Raw genomic sequence first — 15774 nt, 5'->3', positions numbered from 1 at the left:
ATTTACTCAACAGCATATTTTGAATAAATCATATTGGATTGTACAACTTTAATGTTCTGTTATCCCACTCTAGCCCCTACAGCAGAATGTACTACTACTACTACTACTACTAATAATAATTTTAATAATAATAATAATAATAATAATAATAATAATAATAGCTAGCATTTAAAGTGACAGTTTGTAATCAAAGTATTAATAATACTGCATGTACTGTAGGTTAGGGATAGTATTCATCACTAATAGTATGTACAAGTAAGTTGGTTAGTAGCTGCATGTTCATGTTCAAGATAGTATGTCAGTTAGTATAAGGCAAACACGAGTTATTAAGGAAAATACAAAGTGTGGTAGTAGGCATCGTGAAAATACAAAAGGGAATAAGAAATGTCATAGAGGACCATGTGCCAAACATGAGCCTGTGACACTTCTGTCTCCTACAAGATTGTAGTGTGGTGTGCTGTGGTATAAATACAGTAAGGTGTAGTGTGGTGTAGCATTGTAAACACATGATTAAATATCGTTTAAATAGTATAAATATGGTTAAAATGGTTAGTGCAGTGTAGTGTGGTGTGCCATGCTAAAAACATGGTAATATATGGTAAAGTGTAGTATGGTGTAGCATGGTACAAATATGGTATAAATGTGGTAAACGCATGGACAAATCAGGCTAAAAACATTGTAAAATTATAACATGGTAACATTATTTATTTATTTATTTATTTATTTATTAGCAGGCGCCCTTATCCAGGGCTACTTACAAAATATAAGAGCAATACAAAGTGCAATAATACAGTAGTTCAAAACATAATGCAATTTACAAATTTACACGAGTGTATACGAAATATACAGTGAACAAAAAGTCCAACATCTTAGATTGTAAAAGCTAATAACTGCAGACAAGATGTGAAGTCATAGTTAAGAGCTAAGGGAATGGCCCATAGGGGGAAACAATTAAACAACACTAGTAACGCAAAGCAAGAAGTATGACAAAGCGTTGTATATGTACAATTTTACAGGAGAATACACGACTAAATTACAATACAATGTCATGAAGTGTATTGCGGTGAAGCATGGTATAAATATGGTACAGTATACCCACAGATCCACTGGGCTAGGCTCGCAGGACAATCAGTGACCTGACAGGACTGTTGTGTAGTATCACTTCTCTTCAGTATCAGCACACAGCCCGTTGCGCCGCTCGGCCACAGGGGGCGCTGTTCTCCGGGGACAACACTATTTATTATCTACAACATTTTATTCTAAATAACGAGTCGGAGGGCCAATATATCAGAAGTTTAATTGGGAATGTATTTATTCGTCTCCTATGTTGCGCTGGAACCTGTATTGCGCTGTATTTGAAACACTGCAATTTCGTTTTATAAATATTGCTTATATAACTATTTTTATTATTCAGTTATATATATTCCTTATTTTTATACAAATGTCATGATTTCCCTTATATAATTTATTTTATTAATGTATGGCAATATCGAGTTTAAAACTAAACTTAACTACACCTACTACTTTTACTACTACTACTGCTGCTGCTGCAATTTCAGGATTTGCACTTTATAATGCAGGGACATGTTGTTGTATTTATTTGTTTATTTATTTATTTTGTTGTTGTCTGTTTATAAAGCACTCTGTGACTATCCTGCGAGGTGCGCTATTATTATTTTTATTATTTTTTTATTTCTTGGCAGACGCCCTTATGCAGGGCGACTTACAACATAGTGCAATAAAAAATGCACTTACAAGCTATACAAATACAATTTGATTGATTCGCTGAATAGATATTTGGCCCTCTATGAGATGGCGCTAAGGTTGGCTAGAGACAGCGCTGGATAACAGAGGCGGTGAGGTGCGGGTCGCAGTGGCGAGAAAGGGCGCTGCTCCTCTGATGAAACAGTCGGGGATGCTGTGGGTCTAACCGGTCCTGTTCTCAGTACTTTGTCTGGACATCACTGGAGATAAGCAGGCAGAGGAAACGCCAAGGCGCCGCTGCGACCCCGCTGGGCAGCCAGGATAGAGGAAAGGGGTTTGTGTTGGCAGTGCATCAGAGCTCTGGAAATCATCTCTCTCTCTCTCTCTCTCTCTCTCTCTCTCTCTCTCTCTCTCTCTCTCTCTCTCTCTCTCTCTCTCCTGAGTCTCCCTAGTTCTGTTTCTGTCCACACCCTGCTCTTCCCCAGGTGTCGTTTATCTCCCTCTCCTTGTCTTCCCTCTGCTCTCTGGTACAGTACAGCCACCTGGGGCATCTCCTACTTTAATTTTGAATAACGTATGTTTGTGTTTTGTTTTGTTATAAATCTACTCTCTAACTAGTCATAGTTGTATCATTTTCTTGTTAGAATTATACTGATTATATCATTGCAAACTTATGTCTGCACTCCACTGAGCTGCGCAGCTTCTTAAACTTCTGCACTGGTCAGGAGAGCCGAGGTGCAGGCTACACTCAGTAGTTACATGTGAACAGGATCACCTTGTCAAAGACTGACCATATCCACTCCACGCTGTGATCAGCAGAGGATGGCTACAACAATAGAGAACACAAGAGTTAAAAACATAATGCTTAATTTGCTGGTTAGGTCTATTTCTCAGAGCCTGTGGGCAAAGACCACCAGTGTCCACAGTGTGGGAAAAACCCAGCCAGCCCCACTCTGAGACTGACACAGGCGCCCTCCCGCATTGCCAGGTACTGCTCTCCCTTGGTGGTCTGAACCCACCCTTCCTCCCTCCCCCCGACTCTCTGATCTTTCGTCTGAGATAAGGTGGGGTGGGTCACCAAGTTCAAGCAGAAGTCAGAGACCTCACTCTTCACTGGCAAGGATCTGAGAGAGAAAATGAGAGTGGGAGAAAGAGAGAGAGAGAGAGAGAGAGAGAGAGAGAGAGAGAGAGAGAGAGAGACTCTGGAGTGTAACCTGTAGGTTGGAGCTGGTTAATTGAGAGAGAGACAAGATCATCAGGTTAATGCTTTGTGAGACCTGGACCCTTGGAACCCCTATTGTTTTAAACTTAATTGATACAAATTGGCCTGGAATTACTCTGGTAACTAGTAGTAAGAAAATACACTTTACACTTTTGATCAATGCATTACATATTAACTGTATAATTTGCCTGTATATTATTGCACTTTTGTATTGCTCTTGTAACTGTGACTGTTAATATTCTCAGGTCAAAGTGAAATCCTGGCCATTGGAAGTCACTGAGCCATTGGTGGAAATGAAAAGTCCCCACCTGAGTTCTTCAGCAGTGACAGGGCCTGGGGTATCCTTAGCATCATGAGAGCATTGTTAGAAACAAGTGAGATAATGAGCTTGGCCTGTTAAACATTCAGTGTAGTATACCATGGTAAAAACACTGTAAAGTACAGGACAGTGAGGAGAAACCCTGGTCAAGCACAGAGAGTGTAGTAACCCAGGATACAGACCACTGGGGAAAAGAACATGCAAAGCAAAGTTCATGCAGGCTGAAAATATGGGAAACCATAGGACAACTGCCAAATTGTACTGTAGTTAACAAGTAAAGAACTGAAAGTCCACATGCAGAATTCACAGATTGCACTTCCTGACCATCGACTGCCTTAAACAGACATTCATTCAGCTTCCAGAGAGAGTTGGTTAATGCCTTCTAATAGGAATGAAGACTCTGATGAGACTGCTCTGTCAGTGTCTGTGCAGTCAGGTTGTAAGCAGGTGTTCCTGGGAGCTGTGGAGTACTCACCCTGTCATTGGGCACAGACTCCCCCATCCTCCTGGGAGTGAGAGGAAAGAGATGTTTTTTTAATTTTTTTTTTTCTCTTGGAGAAGTGCCCACAAGCTGCAGACTCCTCCACTTTCAGCTCAAGATCAAGGACTGTCAGCTGGGGCAACAACACACTGCATTCCACAGGCTCACAGCATCCCCCCCCACTGACCTCCTCACCCACACTGGCACATAAGGGCCCAAAGACTGCAGGCTGAAGCTCATTGGAGACCTGCGTTCTTGGTAAGCTACAGGTTTGTTCCAGGTTAACTAAGGCTTTCTTAGAGCAAACTCTGCCCCACTCCACTGAAGAGTCCAAACAGCTGTAATTAGCCATTTCTTGTGAAGCATTGTTGCACTGTTGTCCAGTGGGTCATGTTGGAAGTCAAGAAGATGGACTAGAAGAGCAATGGAATGTGTGTACAATAAATCATAATTTATAAATATCTTGATAAGAGGCTCCTCCAAGACAGGCCTGTTCTTTAGCACTGCCTCTGAGGACAGGAGGCATTGTCTCAGGACGCAGTAGCGTACATCTATCTTTCCACCACACCTGTTCCACGATGACAACTCTACACAGAGCACACACACACACACAGAGCACAAACATAGAGAGCACACACAGAGCACACACACACATACACACACACACACACACACACACACACACAGAGCACACACACACACAAAGCACACACACACACAGAGCACACACACACACAAAGCACACACACTCACACAGTGCACAAACACAGAGAGCACACACAGAGCACACACACACACACACACACACACACACACACACACACAAAGCACACACACACACAGAGCACACACACTCACACAGTGCACACACGCACACAGAGCACACCAAGCTCAGGAGACCTGTGAATGCTGTGTAATCTGAATACATTTAACACAGAAATGCAAATGAGCTACAGAATAATATTCTACCATATAGGCTACTTAATTTGTTCAAAGATATTTCTAAACCACCAGAAACTAGCACTATAAATAAATATATATTTTAATAATGAACAAGCACTGAAAGGCAGATGCCAATATTCTTAAAGGGCCGTGCATCCTTTTATCACCACACATGTGTCCTTGTGTTTGAAGCTGGCAAGAGCTTGGACAGGCTGAACTCTGTAAGTTCATTTAGAGGCCAGTTAGTCATGCTTACATACAGTGATGAGGCACAGTGAGTTTCTGCAGGGATGTAATAGTACAGTCACTGGAGATGCCACCGTGGATTGGTAGAAACAGCTAAAAAATCGTCCCCACACCTCGCACTGAGAGATCCTACTAATGAGTCTGTGTATGAAATACAGTCAATCACAAGTTGTTTTTCAGGGACCCCCTCCAACCTGTGAAGACTTGTCTCAGTGTAACAATAATACAGTAATAAACACACCCTGTCTGGTTGAGAGCAAAGCTGCTGATAAGACAACCGCCTCCTGAATGCACACTGACTACTTCTATTCAAGCTCCACTCCTTGAGGGATGCCGTAATTAAACTAAGCACAGTGAAGGATTAACAACCTCAAGACTGTAGCAACGGCTGGTTAATGTGCTGCATTAGCCGCCACCTCCTCACGGGTGAGCCCTGAACCCAGGACAGGTCTGCCGTGTGTTCAGAGTCTCCCTCACCGCCTGTTCACTCTATCCAGCACATGTTGTCAGTTTACATGTGTGTGGAGAGTCCCCTGACTACCTCAAGAGGGCCTCTAAACCATTTACTGTACAAGAGGCTTGGCTCTCATCCCTCGAGGGGTTCTGACTTTATTTTTTATATTTTATTCCTCTTCACTGTGTCTCTCTCCCTCTCTTCCCTCTCAGAAATAACGGTGTGCACCAGAAGTTTAGCCTATCAAACACCAACACAGGAACCTGAGGGGCTTCGGCTGCAGAGTGTTTTGAAGGCCAGGAGGAACATGGTAGGTACCTTGTCAGTCCCACTGTTTGTGCCTCTCAAGCACGGTACAGGAATGCAGTGTGTAAATGCAAGGGATCCTGGGGGAGCTTGCTCTCAACAGTTGGCAGATATTCCCACCAGGTGGCACTGTTTGCTGCTTGTGTAGTGTGCCATCACCTCTAACATTTTACATCTTAATTATTTCTATTTTATGAATTAGAGGAAAGTGTCCCCCCCTTGTCCCTCATCCCCCGTCCCCCACTGGTCCTCTATCATCAATTCTATCACCACCTGACCGTCATCCTGTCCAAGAGTGACTTATTAGCAGCTTCCCCTTGCTCCTGAGCTGCGACTTGCTCATAATATTCAAGTGCTGGACAACTGGAGCAGCAACAATGATGCTGAAGAGCCCAGTCAGAGAAACACTATCAGGGTCCTCTTCAGTTGGGCGGAAATGTATCGTTTCCTATGCAATCCCTGTGACTTGTGGAAGCCTGGAATATGACCATGGCTGTTATTGATTCTAATCACATTGTGTGTCATGGACTTTTTAAAAAACATTTTGTATTTGACCCTTGAGGGGATTTTGAGGCATTTGAACTGAGCAGCAACCACTAAACATTGAATTTTCTAATCATTTCTTGCAGCTGTGCTGAACGCTATAGTTGGCTGGGGATCCAAGGCCGCCGAAGACTTTGTTTTATTCAGTGATGTTCAAGATTTGGAACTGTGCGCATTCCACAGATTTATTTTCATAAACCAGTGGAAAGCAAAAAGATAGTAGGGTACAGTCTTAGATACACAAAAAGTTAGCAATGAGTTTATATTGCTCAGATAAAATCAATGTTTAGTTATATGGATACAGTTTGGGTTTGGTAAGTGAGGACAGAGTCTGCTCAGAAATAACTTTAGTCATAAAAAGATAACAGTGATATTTAAACACTGCAGATTATTTGATTAGTATTATTATTGTTTCTGCTGAAAGTTAGACCATCCCGCTAGCATACTCATCCACACAGTCGCTCCAGTCTCATTCACATAGTGAGGGGTAGGCCACGAATTCTGGTAGCCACAGATTTAAATCACCACCAGGGAGATCAGATAATGCTTTACTTTCACCTGCCCTGAAGTTCAGTGAAGAAACAAACAAAATCCAGGTCCAACAGGCCGTAGGAAGAAAGAGTTTACGATTCTACGCCTCTCTCCTCAGCGCTTTCTGTTTCTTGTTTTTTTTTAATAATTATGATTTTTTAACCCAAGGCCATTCTTACCAGGAGAGAGATTTAGGGAGGGAGTGAGTGACAGAGAGAGTGAGAAGGAGGGATGGTGAGGAAGTGAGCTCCTGAAAGGAATGACTCCCATTGCACAGCCAGTGTTTCAAGGCCAGAGTCCTCACCCGTCTCTCAGCTGCCAGAGGCTAAAGCGGAGTCCTAGGAGCTCTGAGAAGGAAAATGTTACGTACACAATCAGACTCCCAAATTTCTCCATTTTGTGAATCCACTTCACCAAAACACTGGCTTCTTCATTGATGTAGAACAAAATAATTAAGTATCAGAAAATGTTGTGTGGCATTCTAGGTTGGGATTTAGAGTCTGGGCCTATAGAACTTGAGACAAGAAGAAAAAATAAACTGTAATGCTTGAAGACATTTCTGCTTCATGTATGGTGATTCCTGCTTATCTGTCTCCCAGTTTAATAGAGATGAGATTTATTTGCAAACTTTTCACCTCTGGGTCTTCATTCCCTCAGAAATGTAGCTGAAATCTCCTGCACCCACTCTTATAATGTATCATTTGACTGCAAAATTACTGCAAAATGGATTACCTTCAGGCAGAGAATTTGTTTCGGTATCTAGTAATTATTTTAATGCAAGATTAAATTATTGTCTGACTCCTAAACTAGATGTACAGTTCCATAATAATAATAATAAAACTGCGTTTGCGGTGTGTCCTGTGCAGAGTGTACTCTGCCTTGCTCCCTCTCTCTGCCGGGCTCACTGTGACCCTGTACTGGATGAAGCACGGATTGAAAATGGACAGAGGGATAACAATAATAATAACTCCTCTGGCGTCCCCTGTCAGTGCTGGCTGAGCCGTGCTTTGCGGAGATGTAGAGGCAGTGGCTCTGGGTTCATTCCCACACAGTCCTCACTATCGCAGTCTGTCTCCGGCATTCCTCCCCCAGTGCTGACGTCAGCGGGGCTGATAAGGGGGTACACATGGGAGAGGGGGGGCAGGGGGTGGGTTACACTAACAGAGACAGCCATGGATAAGGCCACAGACAGATAAGAGGCAGAACTGTGGAGCCCTATTGTTCTAACAACTCCCTCGTCATTCCCTCATCCTCACACAACAGAAATATTCCCCCCTTATCTTCTCTCCAGGACGGCCATGTCTGGAAGAATCATCTTCTGTAACCCGGGGATAGATTTTGTCTCGGGTCTGCCAGCAAAACACAAAGTATCAGTCTGAGCGCTTTGATTTGCTAGTTATTAATCAAGCAGAAAACACTAATAATCACAAAGGAGTTGATAGTGTGCGATTTAGGGATTACGCTTTTTTATTTTCTTGCTTATCATGTGAGTCCCTGTCAGACAGCTAATCTAAAGAATGCAAAGGTGTATCTGCAGAGTTGTCCATTTGGCTGGCTGATACTCGGTGTTGACATTCATCCAGGCCAGGCAAGACTGACAGACAAACAGAAAAGTTAATTGGGGTGTTTGAAATTCTGACTTTTCCCTGCAACATCTGAAATCCCCCAAAATAGACTAAGAAGCAACATAAAAACTTTTAATCTCTTAGTGGCAAAAGCCGAAAGACTTCTGATCGGTCCTTTTGTTTAGAACACTGTCAGTTATCAGAGTAACTGGTCAGAAATGACGAGCCTGATACCACACTTTCCAACCCTAATGCTGCTTTAACAAATGTTTTGCTTTGAATTTTCAATCTATTTTGTCTTGTCTTGAATTCTGTCGTTTTAGTTTATATCACAAAACTTAATTCCTTCAATTAATTAAATCTTAATTCCCTGTCATCATATGACTTTCTTATGGCAGAGATCATTTATAAATTCATTTATTTCCATCCATCCATATTCAAAACCACTTATCCTGGGGAGTGTCAGGGAAACCAGAGCCAATCCCAGCAGGCATAGGGCGCAAGACAGGAAAACACCCAGTACAGGACACCAAGCCATCACTGGGCAACAGACACACACACCTACAGGGCAATTTAGCATGGCCAATTAACCTAAACCATATGTCTTTGAACAGTGGTAGGAAACTGGAGTTCCCAGAGGAAGCCCATATGCGGACATGGGGAGAACATGCAAACTCCGCACAGACAGGCACCCCAAGCCAGCATTTGAACCCCAGACCCTTGAAGCTGTGAGGCAGCAGCACTAACCACCATGCCACCATGTCACCCAAATTCATTTTTTAATATTACTCCATAATTAATTTTAGACTCAAGAGGCATATAACTCAATTTACTGGATATATTTCTATTTTATTGCATGTAATATTTTTCTATAAATCTAATTTATGATTGCACATTTAGGGCTGAGCTCCTTTGTATTCAAGCACTGGAGAAAATACAGTTAACATATGAAATGTGCTAGGAAGAACTGGTCAACACAAAGCCCTCAGTCAAGGCCTTCTTGAATCTATAAAAACTAAATGTTTGCAACCTTTCAGAACAAGAGGCTATCTGAACATCCCTTCAGAGAAAGTCTTAGATCTCTCTGTCTGTATATATCCGGATTATTACGATTATTTTTACTCTCTGAACGAAGAGTTCTTCTCCTCCGCGGCGGTTGAACCACATGTGACCCCACGTCGCGCCCAGTCAGGCTCCTATATTGACTGTGGAGCAGAAGGGCTCGGCCCCGACAGGCAGTCCGTCGCTAGGGAGCCCGGCGTTATCAGCAGCCCCGGCCCACGAAGCTGTGTTTGCTCTCCACTCTGGGGCCTGCGGACTTTGGCCCGGGCTTATCTCAGAGAGAGGTCCTGGGAGCCCTGAGCACAGGAGACCCGCCCCGGCGCTAAAAATACACCCAGCGATAAATCAATCACAGACACTATCAGCAACCCCCCCGAGCTGCAGTCTGTCAGAAAGCATCGTGACAGGGCAGCCCCGCCCACAGGGAAGAGCTAATGCCAGGGAAGTCTGGCAGGCAAGAAAGGATGTGTGGATGGAGGGACAGGAGGACGTGTGGACTAAGGGTTAGGGCCGAGGGGCAGGGATACCTCATGTTGTTATCTTTAGTCAGGAGACATAATTCCATCACATGTGCAACTCCACCAGAACAGCAGCAAGCCTGAGAGAGCAATGAGCAGGAACATGGTTGCCACATATTTCCCTTGATACTGTTGTTCAATAACAGAGCCATCTGATGGCATGATAAAGCAGGGAGCAGTGGGGCCTGCAGTCATCTCTTATGTCAGCAATCCACAGCTCCTAACCTGTGGGACAGCCCAGTAGAGAGTCTACAGCATTTAATTTTTAATTGAGCTCTTAACAGCTGGATCAGCTAATTATCGACTTAATTTGGTCATTTTAAAATCACCTTATGCTGCCAATGGTACAGAGAGACCTTTACTGGGCAGACTAAATAAGTATAATACATACACATGTTCACCGTATGCCACATAAAGACTTTTAAAAATAGAAACCAAAATACCTTGTACCTGTCTGCCACAAGTAAAAAACTAAATCAAACTGACTTTCTCTTTATAGCAGCATTTGTTTTATAAGACATTTACATAAAACAAATACAACTGTGAGCGAGGTAAGCTGTTGAAGCACTTCTCATTATCTCTGTTTGCTCAGCAAATTCTACAGTGAAGACAAATAGTCCAATTCAGTACTTTAATATATCATTTGCTGACAGGGAGTTGGTAAACCCTGGTTAATTATTCAATAAAAAACAAACTGTTTATCAATTGCCCTCCAGTTAAACAATTATCTCCAGCTGTAAAACTATGCAGCAGAAATGTGCTTTTTAAGCCAGGTGTGCTTACAGCCGAGTATGAGGCTTCATATCCTGGGTCTGATACGTGGGGCCTTGAGTCTGCAGAGCTGCATCTAAACACATTCACAGAAAAGTGAAATGGTATCCTTCTTGTTACTGGGCTTTACTAAGAAACCAAACACTGTTGACTGCTAAAAAGCATGTGCACTATTAAAAAGCATGGCATTGAATGTGTCTCATGCATGCAACTAATTAGGTGAATTAATCATTAATACAAAACAAATCCTTAATTTTGAACAAGTCCTTGTTAGAAATAAGTGCTTTCAAAATGTCACTATTTATGTTCAGTGTTCATTCTCTATGGCAGTCATTAGTTTAAACAAACAGCACTGACAAGAAAAACTGATTGCTCTAGTATCTTCTCACTTCACAATCAGTGCGGTGCGGGTGTGCTTTGACAGAGCTGCCTGAAGGACCACAGGCAAATCTCAACCCTGGACACAGCACACGGCACAGGACACTTTCAGAGAGCCAGTTCTGATTCCTGCTGTGTTGATGCACTCCTGGGGCAGGGACACACTCTGGGATCTGCTCAACTCAATACAACTTGACACCAGTCAATTAAACCAGTGTCAAAGCCTCTGAAATGGTCTATCTGCCTCAAAGTGCTGTCTTACTTGCTTTGACCCCAGGGGGATATGAAAGCCAACCACAACAAGTTCTCATGTATTGCATCCTGTGTCTTTCAAACATTTTGGAGTTTTGCTCTCTGTCTCTGTCTGTGGCCTCATGCTTTCACAGGAGCTGGGTCTTTCCTGTTTCTACTGGGCTGAGTCAGAAGTCTGGTCAGAGGACAGGGGCTGCCATGGGCTGAGACCCCATCAGGGCCTCCCATTCTCACCCCCCCATGGAGGGACACACTTCCCAGGAGGTTCAAAAACAGTCCCGTAGAGGCCCACTTTAGTCCTCAGTCCTCACTCCCCCTACCCCACCCCCCTCCCCCATCCCACCTCTGTCTGCTCCCGGTTCTCAGCAGACACGTCATTAATACGGCCCGTGACAGTAGGCAGGGCCCAGGGCATTAATCAGGCGCAGAGAACAGCATTACAGAATGTTTACACAGCGTAAGAACCAGAGAGAGCATGTGCTCTGTGCTCCATCAGTGTCTGTCACTGATAGCCTGGCAATAGCAGGTCCGCGCAGAGCCATGCACTCCTCTCTCCTCCTCTGGCTATCAGCTCCGAGCCGCACTGACTCCCAGGTGCCTAACCTGTCAGACCTCGGGTTCTGACCAGTGGGTGCTGATGTGGTTCCTGAGATGGCAGCACAGTGACACTCAGCAACTCCTTCAACACTACGTTGTGAGGGCTGTTCCAGACTAACAAGGCACTACTGAAGAAGAGGATCTGTTCAGAACACAGCAGCATGCACACTGAGGATACAGGACCAGTTGTGAGATGTTAATGAAGCAGCTGATGAGGGCAGGATCCACACATGGCAGACTTTCAGAGCAAGCTGCCATCCAGGTTCAGGAAAATGCTCCCCCCCGTTTTCTTTTTTCTTGATATTATTATTACGTAAGGTACCATATAACTTTGATTCAGTTAAGGATAAAATAGCTCAAATATGTGTTGCAGTTAACAGTTACTGGAAACAGCCACTTGTGGCATCTCTGTGAATCTTTATGTTCAACTGGAGAGGAAGAGCATTATCCATAAGCCATTAATTCAAGTCTTTATCAATCAATTAAGAACAGAAAGTTTACAAATGAGAGGAGGCCATTCAACCCATCATGCTCGTTTGGTGTCCATTATTAATTAAGTGATCCAAGGATCCTATCCAGTCTATTTTTAAATGTTCCCAAATTTTCAGCATCTACCACATCACTGGGGAGTTTGATCCAGATTGTGATGACTCTCTGTGTGAAGAAGTGTCTCCTTGAATGCCTTGAAGCCCAATTTCCATTTGTGTCCCCGGGTGCGTGTGTCCCTGCTGATCTGGAAAAGCTCCTCTGGTTTGACGTGGTCAATGTCCTTTATGATTTTGAACACTTGGATCAAGTCCCCACGTAGTCTCCTCTGTTCCAGGGTGAAAAGGTTCAGGTCCTCAGTCTCTCAGTAGGACATTCCCTTCAGACCTGGAATAAGTCTGGTTGCTCTCCTCTGAACTGCCTCTAGAGCAGCGATATCTTTCTTGAAGTGTGGAGCCCAGAACTGTCCACAGTATCCAGATGAGCTCTAACTAGTGAATTGTACAGTTTGAACATTACTGCCCTTGTTCTCAATTCTACACTTTAAATTCTACACAATTAATTTGTATTTGTATAGCACCCTTCACAGGGTAGCCACAGAGCGCCTTTCAGATTGATAAACAGACAACAAAATATAATATTATATATTATATGAACAAACAACAATATAAGATAAATATTTAAATTCACTGAAAAATATGTATATTTTCTTAAAATTAAAAAACATAAAAATATGTTGTAATTCATTTACATATATTTAATTTTCCACAAACATATTTTTAAAGCTTTTAAAACGTTATTCTGAAAGTAAGTAAGTGAGTGTATTCTAATGAGTATGCTGTGTTTTCCATACAATATATTTCAGGAGACAATAACACAAAGCCCTTATGAGCTTACCTATGCTCAGGGTGTAAAAACATCGTAACTTCCCAAGATCTCTATCCAGGTAATATGTTTATTCCTCCTTGAACAAGCATAGTCTTAAACCAGGCAGTCTGCGAGGTTACAGATACTTCACAAATTTCACTTGGAAAAGCTTAGGATTTAAATTTTTTTTAAGAGGTTAAGAAAAGTCAAGGACACATTTCTATGTTGTCAAGAGGCAAAACCATCATGTACAAAAACAAGGGTTTGGTGCAATAAAATAAAGCAATAAAGGCATTGATCTGTGATCATGAATAGTACATTAAATCATAATTAATTGGATTTGCCTGTCCTAAATGGTCTTCACAGGAAATAAACAGAAAAATAATCATACTCTCAATAATTATTTTTTCAAAGTAAAGCAAGATCAACAGACACATTTTATTACATTTAAAAATGAAAAATGCTGCATGAATAATAATAATATGTTTATTATTATTATTATTATTATTATTATTATTATTATTATTATTATTATTATTATTATTATTATAAATAATTTGGCAGAAGATGATAACTACTAATTGCATTATTGTCATAGAACTGAAAACAAATGCTTTGCCAGGGCTTAGTATTATCAGCCCAACAGGTTATATATTAATATGTCTACAGTGAGAATGGTGCAATATTGTCTTGTTTACCTTGACTTGTTGGAAGAGCCAAGGACAGAAAATCATTACAGTGATCAGTAAGGTCTGGTTAACTTCTGACTATGACTGAAATATAATTCGGCAAACCATACATTTTACAAGAAAAATATTATATTATAAATAATAATTAAAAAAAAAAACGTTTTGAGCATTTTAACCCAAAATCATATTTCATTTTGTTAAGGCCAAAAATCGAGGGTGGCTCAGTCGAACTTTCATGAACAGTTGATCTTCTTTCACTGCACTTGAATCTCGAGACACCATGAATAAGTGTCTGAGATATTACTAGAATAGATGCTAAATGCCCTGTCAGAGTTGGCACCTGTGTTTCAACTGCCCCCAAGCAGTGCACACAACAGACTCCAGAAAACATTCTTGATACTTAGTTCATCACAGTTTATAATACAGACTGAAACTGCTTGATTGCTGTTACACAGGGAAGCCACTGCTTGCTGTGGGGGCGTAGCTGTCATTTCAGAATTGGGGGGGGATGCTGTCAATATTGAGGGAGAGGTGTCCCCTATGCCTATTTAGCTAGGCATACAATATTTGTGGGACAAGTTAACATTCTCTCAACCTATACCTTGCTGCACCGTATTTTAACAATAGTAAGAGGAAGGCCAAGCGCACGGCTTCCCAGGAGACCTCGTGCGACGTGTGAAGAGTCTGCTTTCTTCCTGTAAAGCTGTAGGTCTATTATTCCTCATGGCAATCACACTGACGCCTTGTATATATTGTGTTTGGCAAATAGGCTGAGATGTGGAGAGGAATACAGCAGCAGAATAGAAAAACATAAGAGATAAAGAAGGCACATCCAGCTGGTCTGATTATGGGCTGGAGAATGTTGCGGAGGAAAACTATTTCCTATAATAACTGAAAGAGCAAACTTGAAAGCAATGGCAGTGAAATGAGTTCTGTATTGACTGGGGTTTCCACTGGGGAAGTCACAAAGTTTCTTCCTCTAGTTGTGTAGCAATCAGTTATCATAAGGACCTCAGGGACCTTGTGCTCTTCAAGCCAATAACTATGGAGCTTGGACTCATTTCAGTTAGGAGTTGTTAATGAGATAACTGTAATTACTCTTACTAATGTAATTACTAAATTCAAGCCATCACCCCAAACCCGACTGTGCACTGGAAGACACAATTTCTCAGCTTGTCTCCTGGATGGGTGGAATACTGTAACCAATTCCACAAATTAATGAACCCCAAATGATATAAAATGCAGTGAGGAAACAGCTTAGACTGGGTGTGTCTGTCTGAGACCTGAACCTTCAGGAGATTCATACCTATAGCCAGGGTGGAAATCCTCTCTTTTCCAATTAGTCGAATCAGATTGGCATGAACAAAACAGACACACATGAAATCTACATGTAACCTTATTGCTCTACTGGGACAATTATATAAAAATAAGCTATAGAAATGATTATTACATTCTATTTTGAGATATGTTACAATGTCCTGTCTCCAATAAATAAATAAATAAATACAATTATACTGAACAAAAATATAAACAAAACAAAAGTGTTGGTCTCATGAGCTGAAATTAAAGATCCCAGATTTTTTTCATACACACAAAAAGCATATTTCTCTCAAATGTTTTGCACAAATGAGCATTTCTCATTTACCCAAATAGTCCATCCACCTGACAGAATTAAGCCGATTAAACAGCATGATCATTACACAGGTGTACCCTGTGCTGGGGACAATACGAAGCCACACTTAAATGTGCAGTTTTGTCACACAACACAATGCCACAGATGTCTCAAGTTTTGAAGGGACGTGCACTTGTCGTGCAGACTGAAGGAATGTCCACCAGAGCTG

Source organism: Amia ocellicauda, chromosome 1 (genome assembly GCF_036373705.1).
Source record: "Amia ocellicauda isolate fAmiCal2 chromosome 1, fAmiCal2.hap1, whole genome shotgun sequence".
Lineage (NCBI taxonomy): Eukaryota > Metazoa > Chordata > Actinopteri > Amiiformes > Amiidae > Amia > Amia ocellicauda.
Note: the sequence above shows the minus strand (reverse complement) of the source record.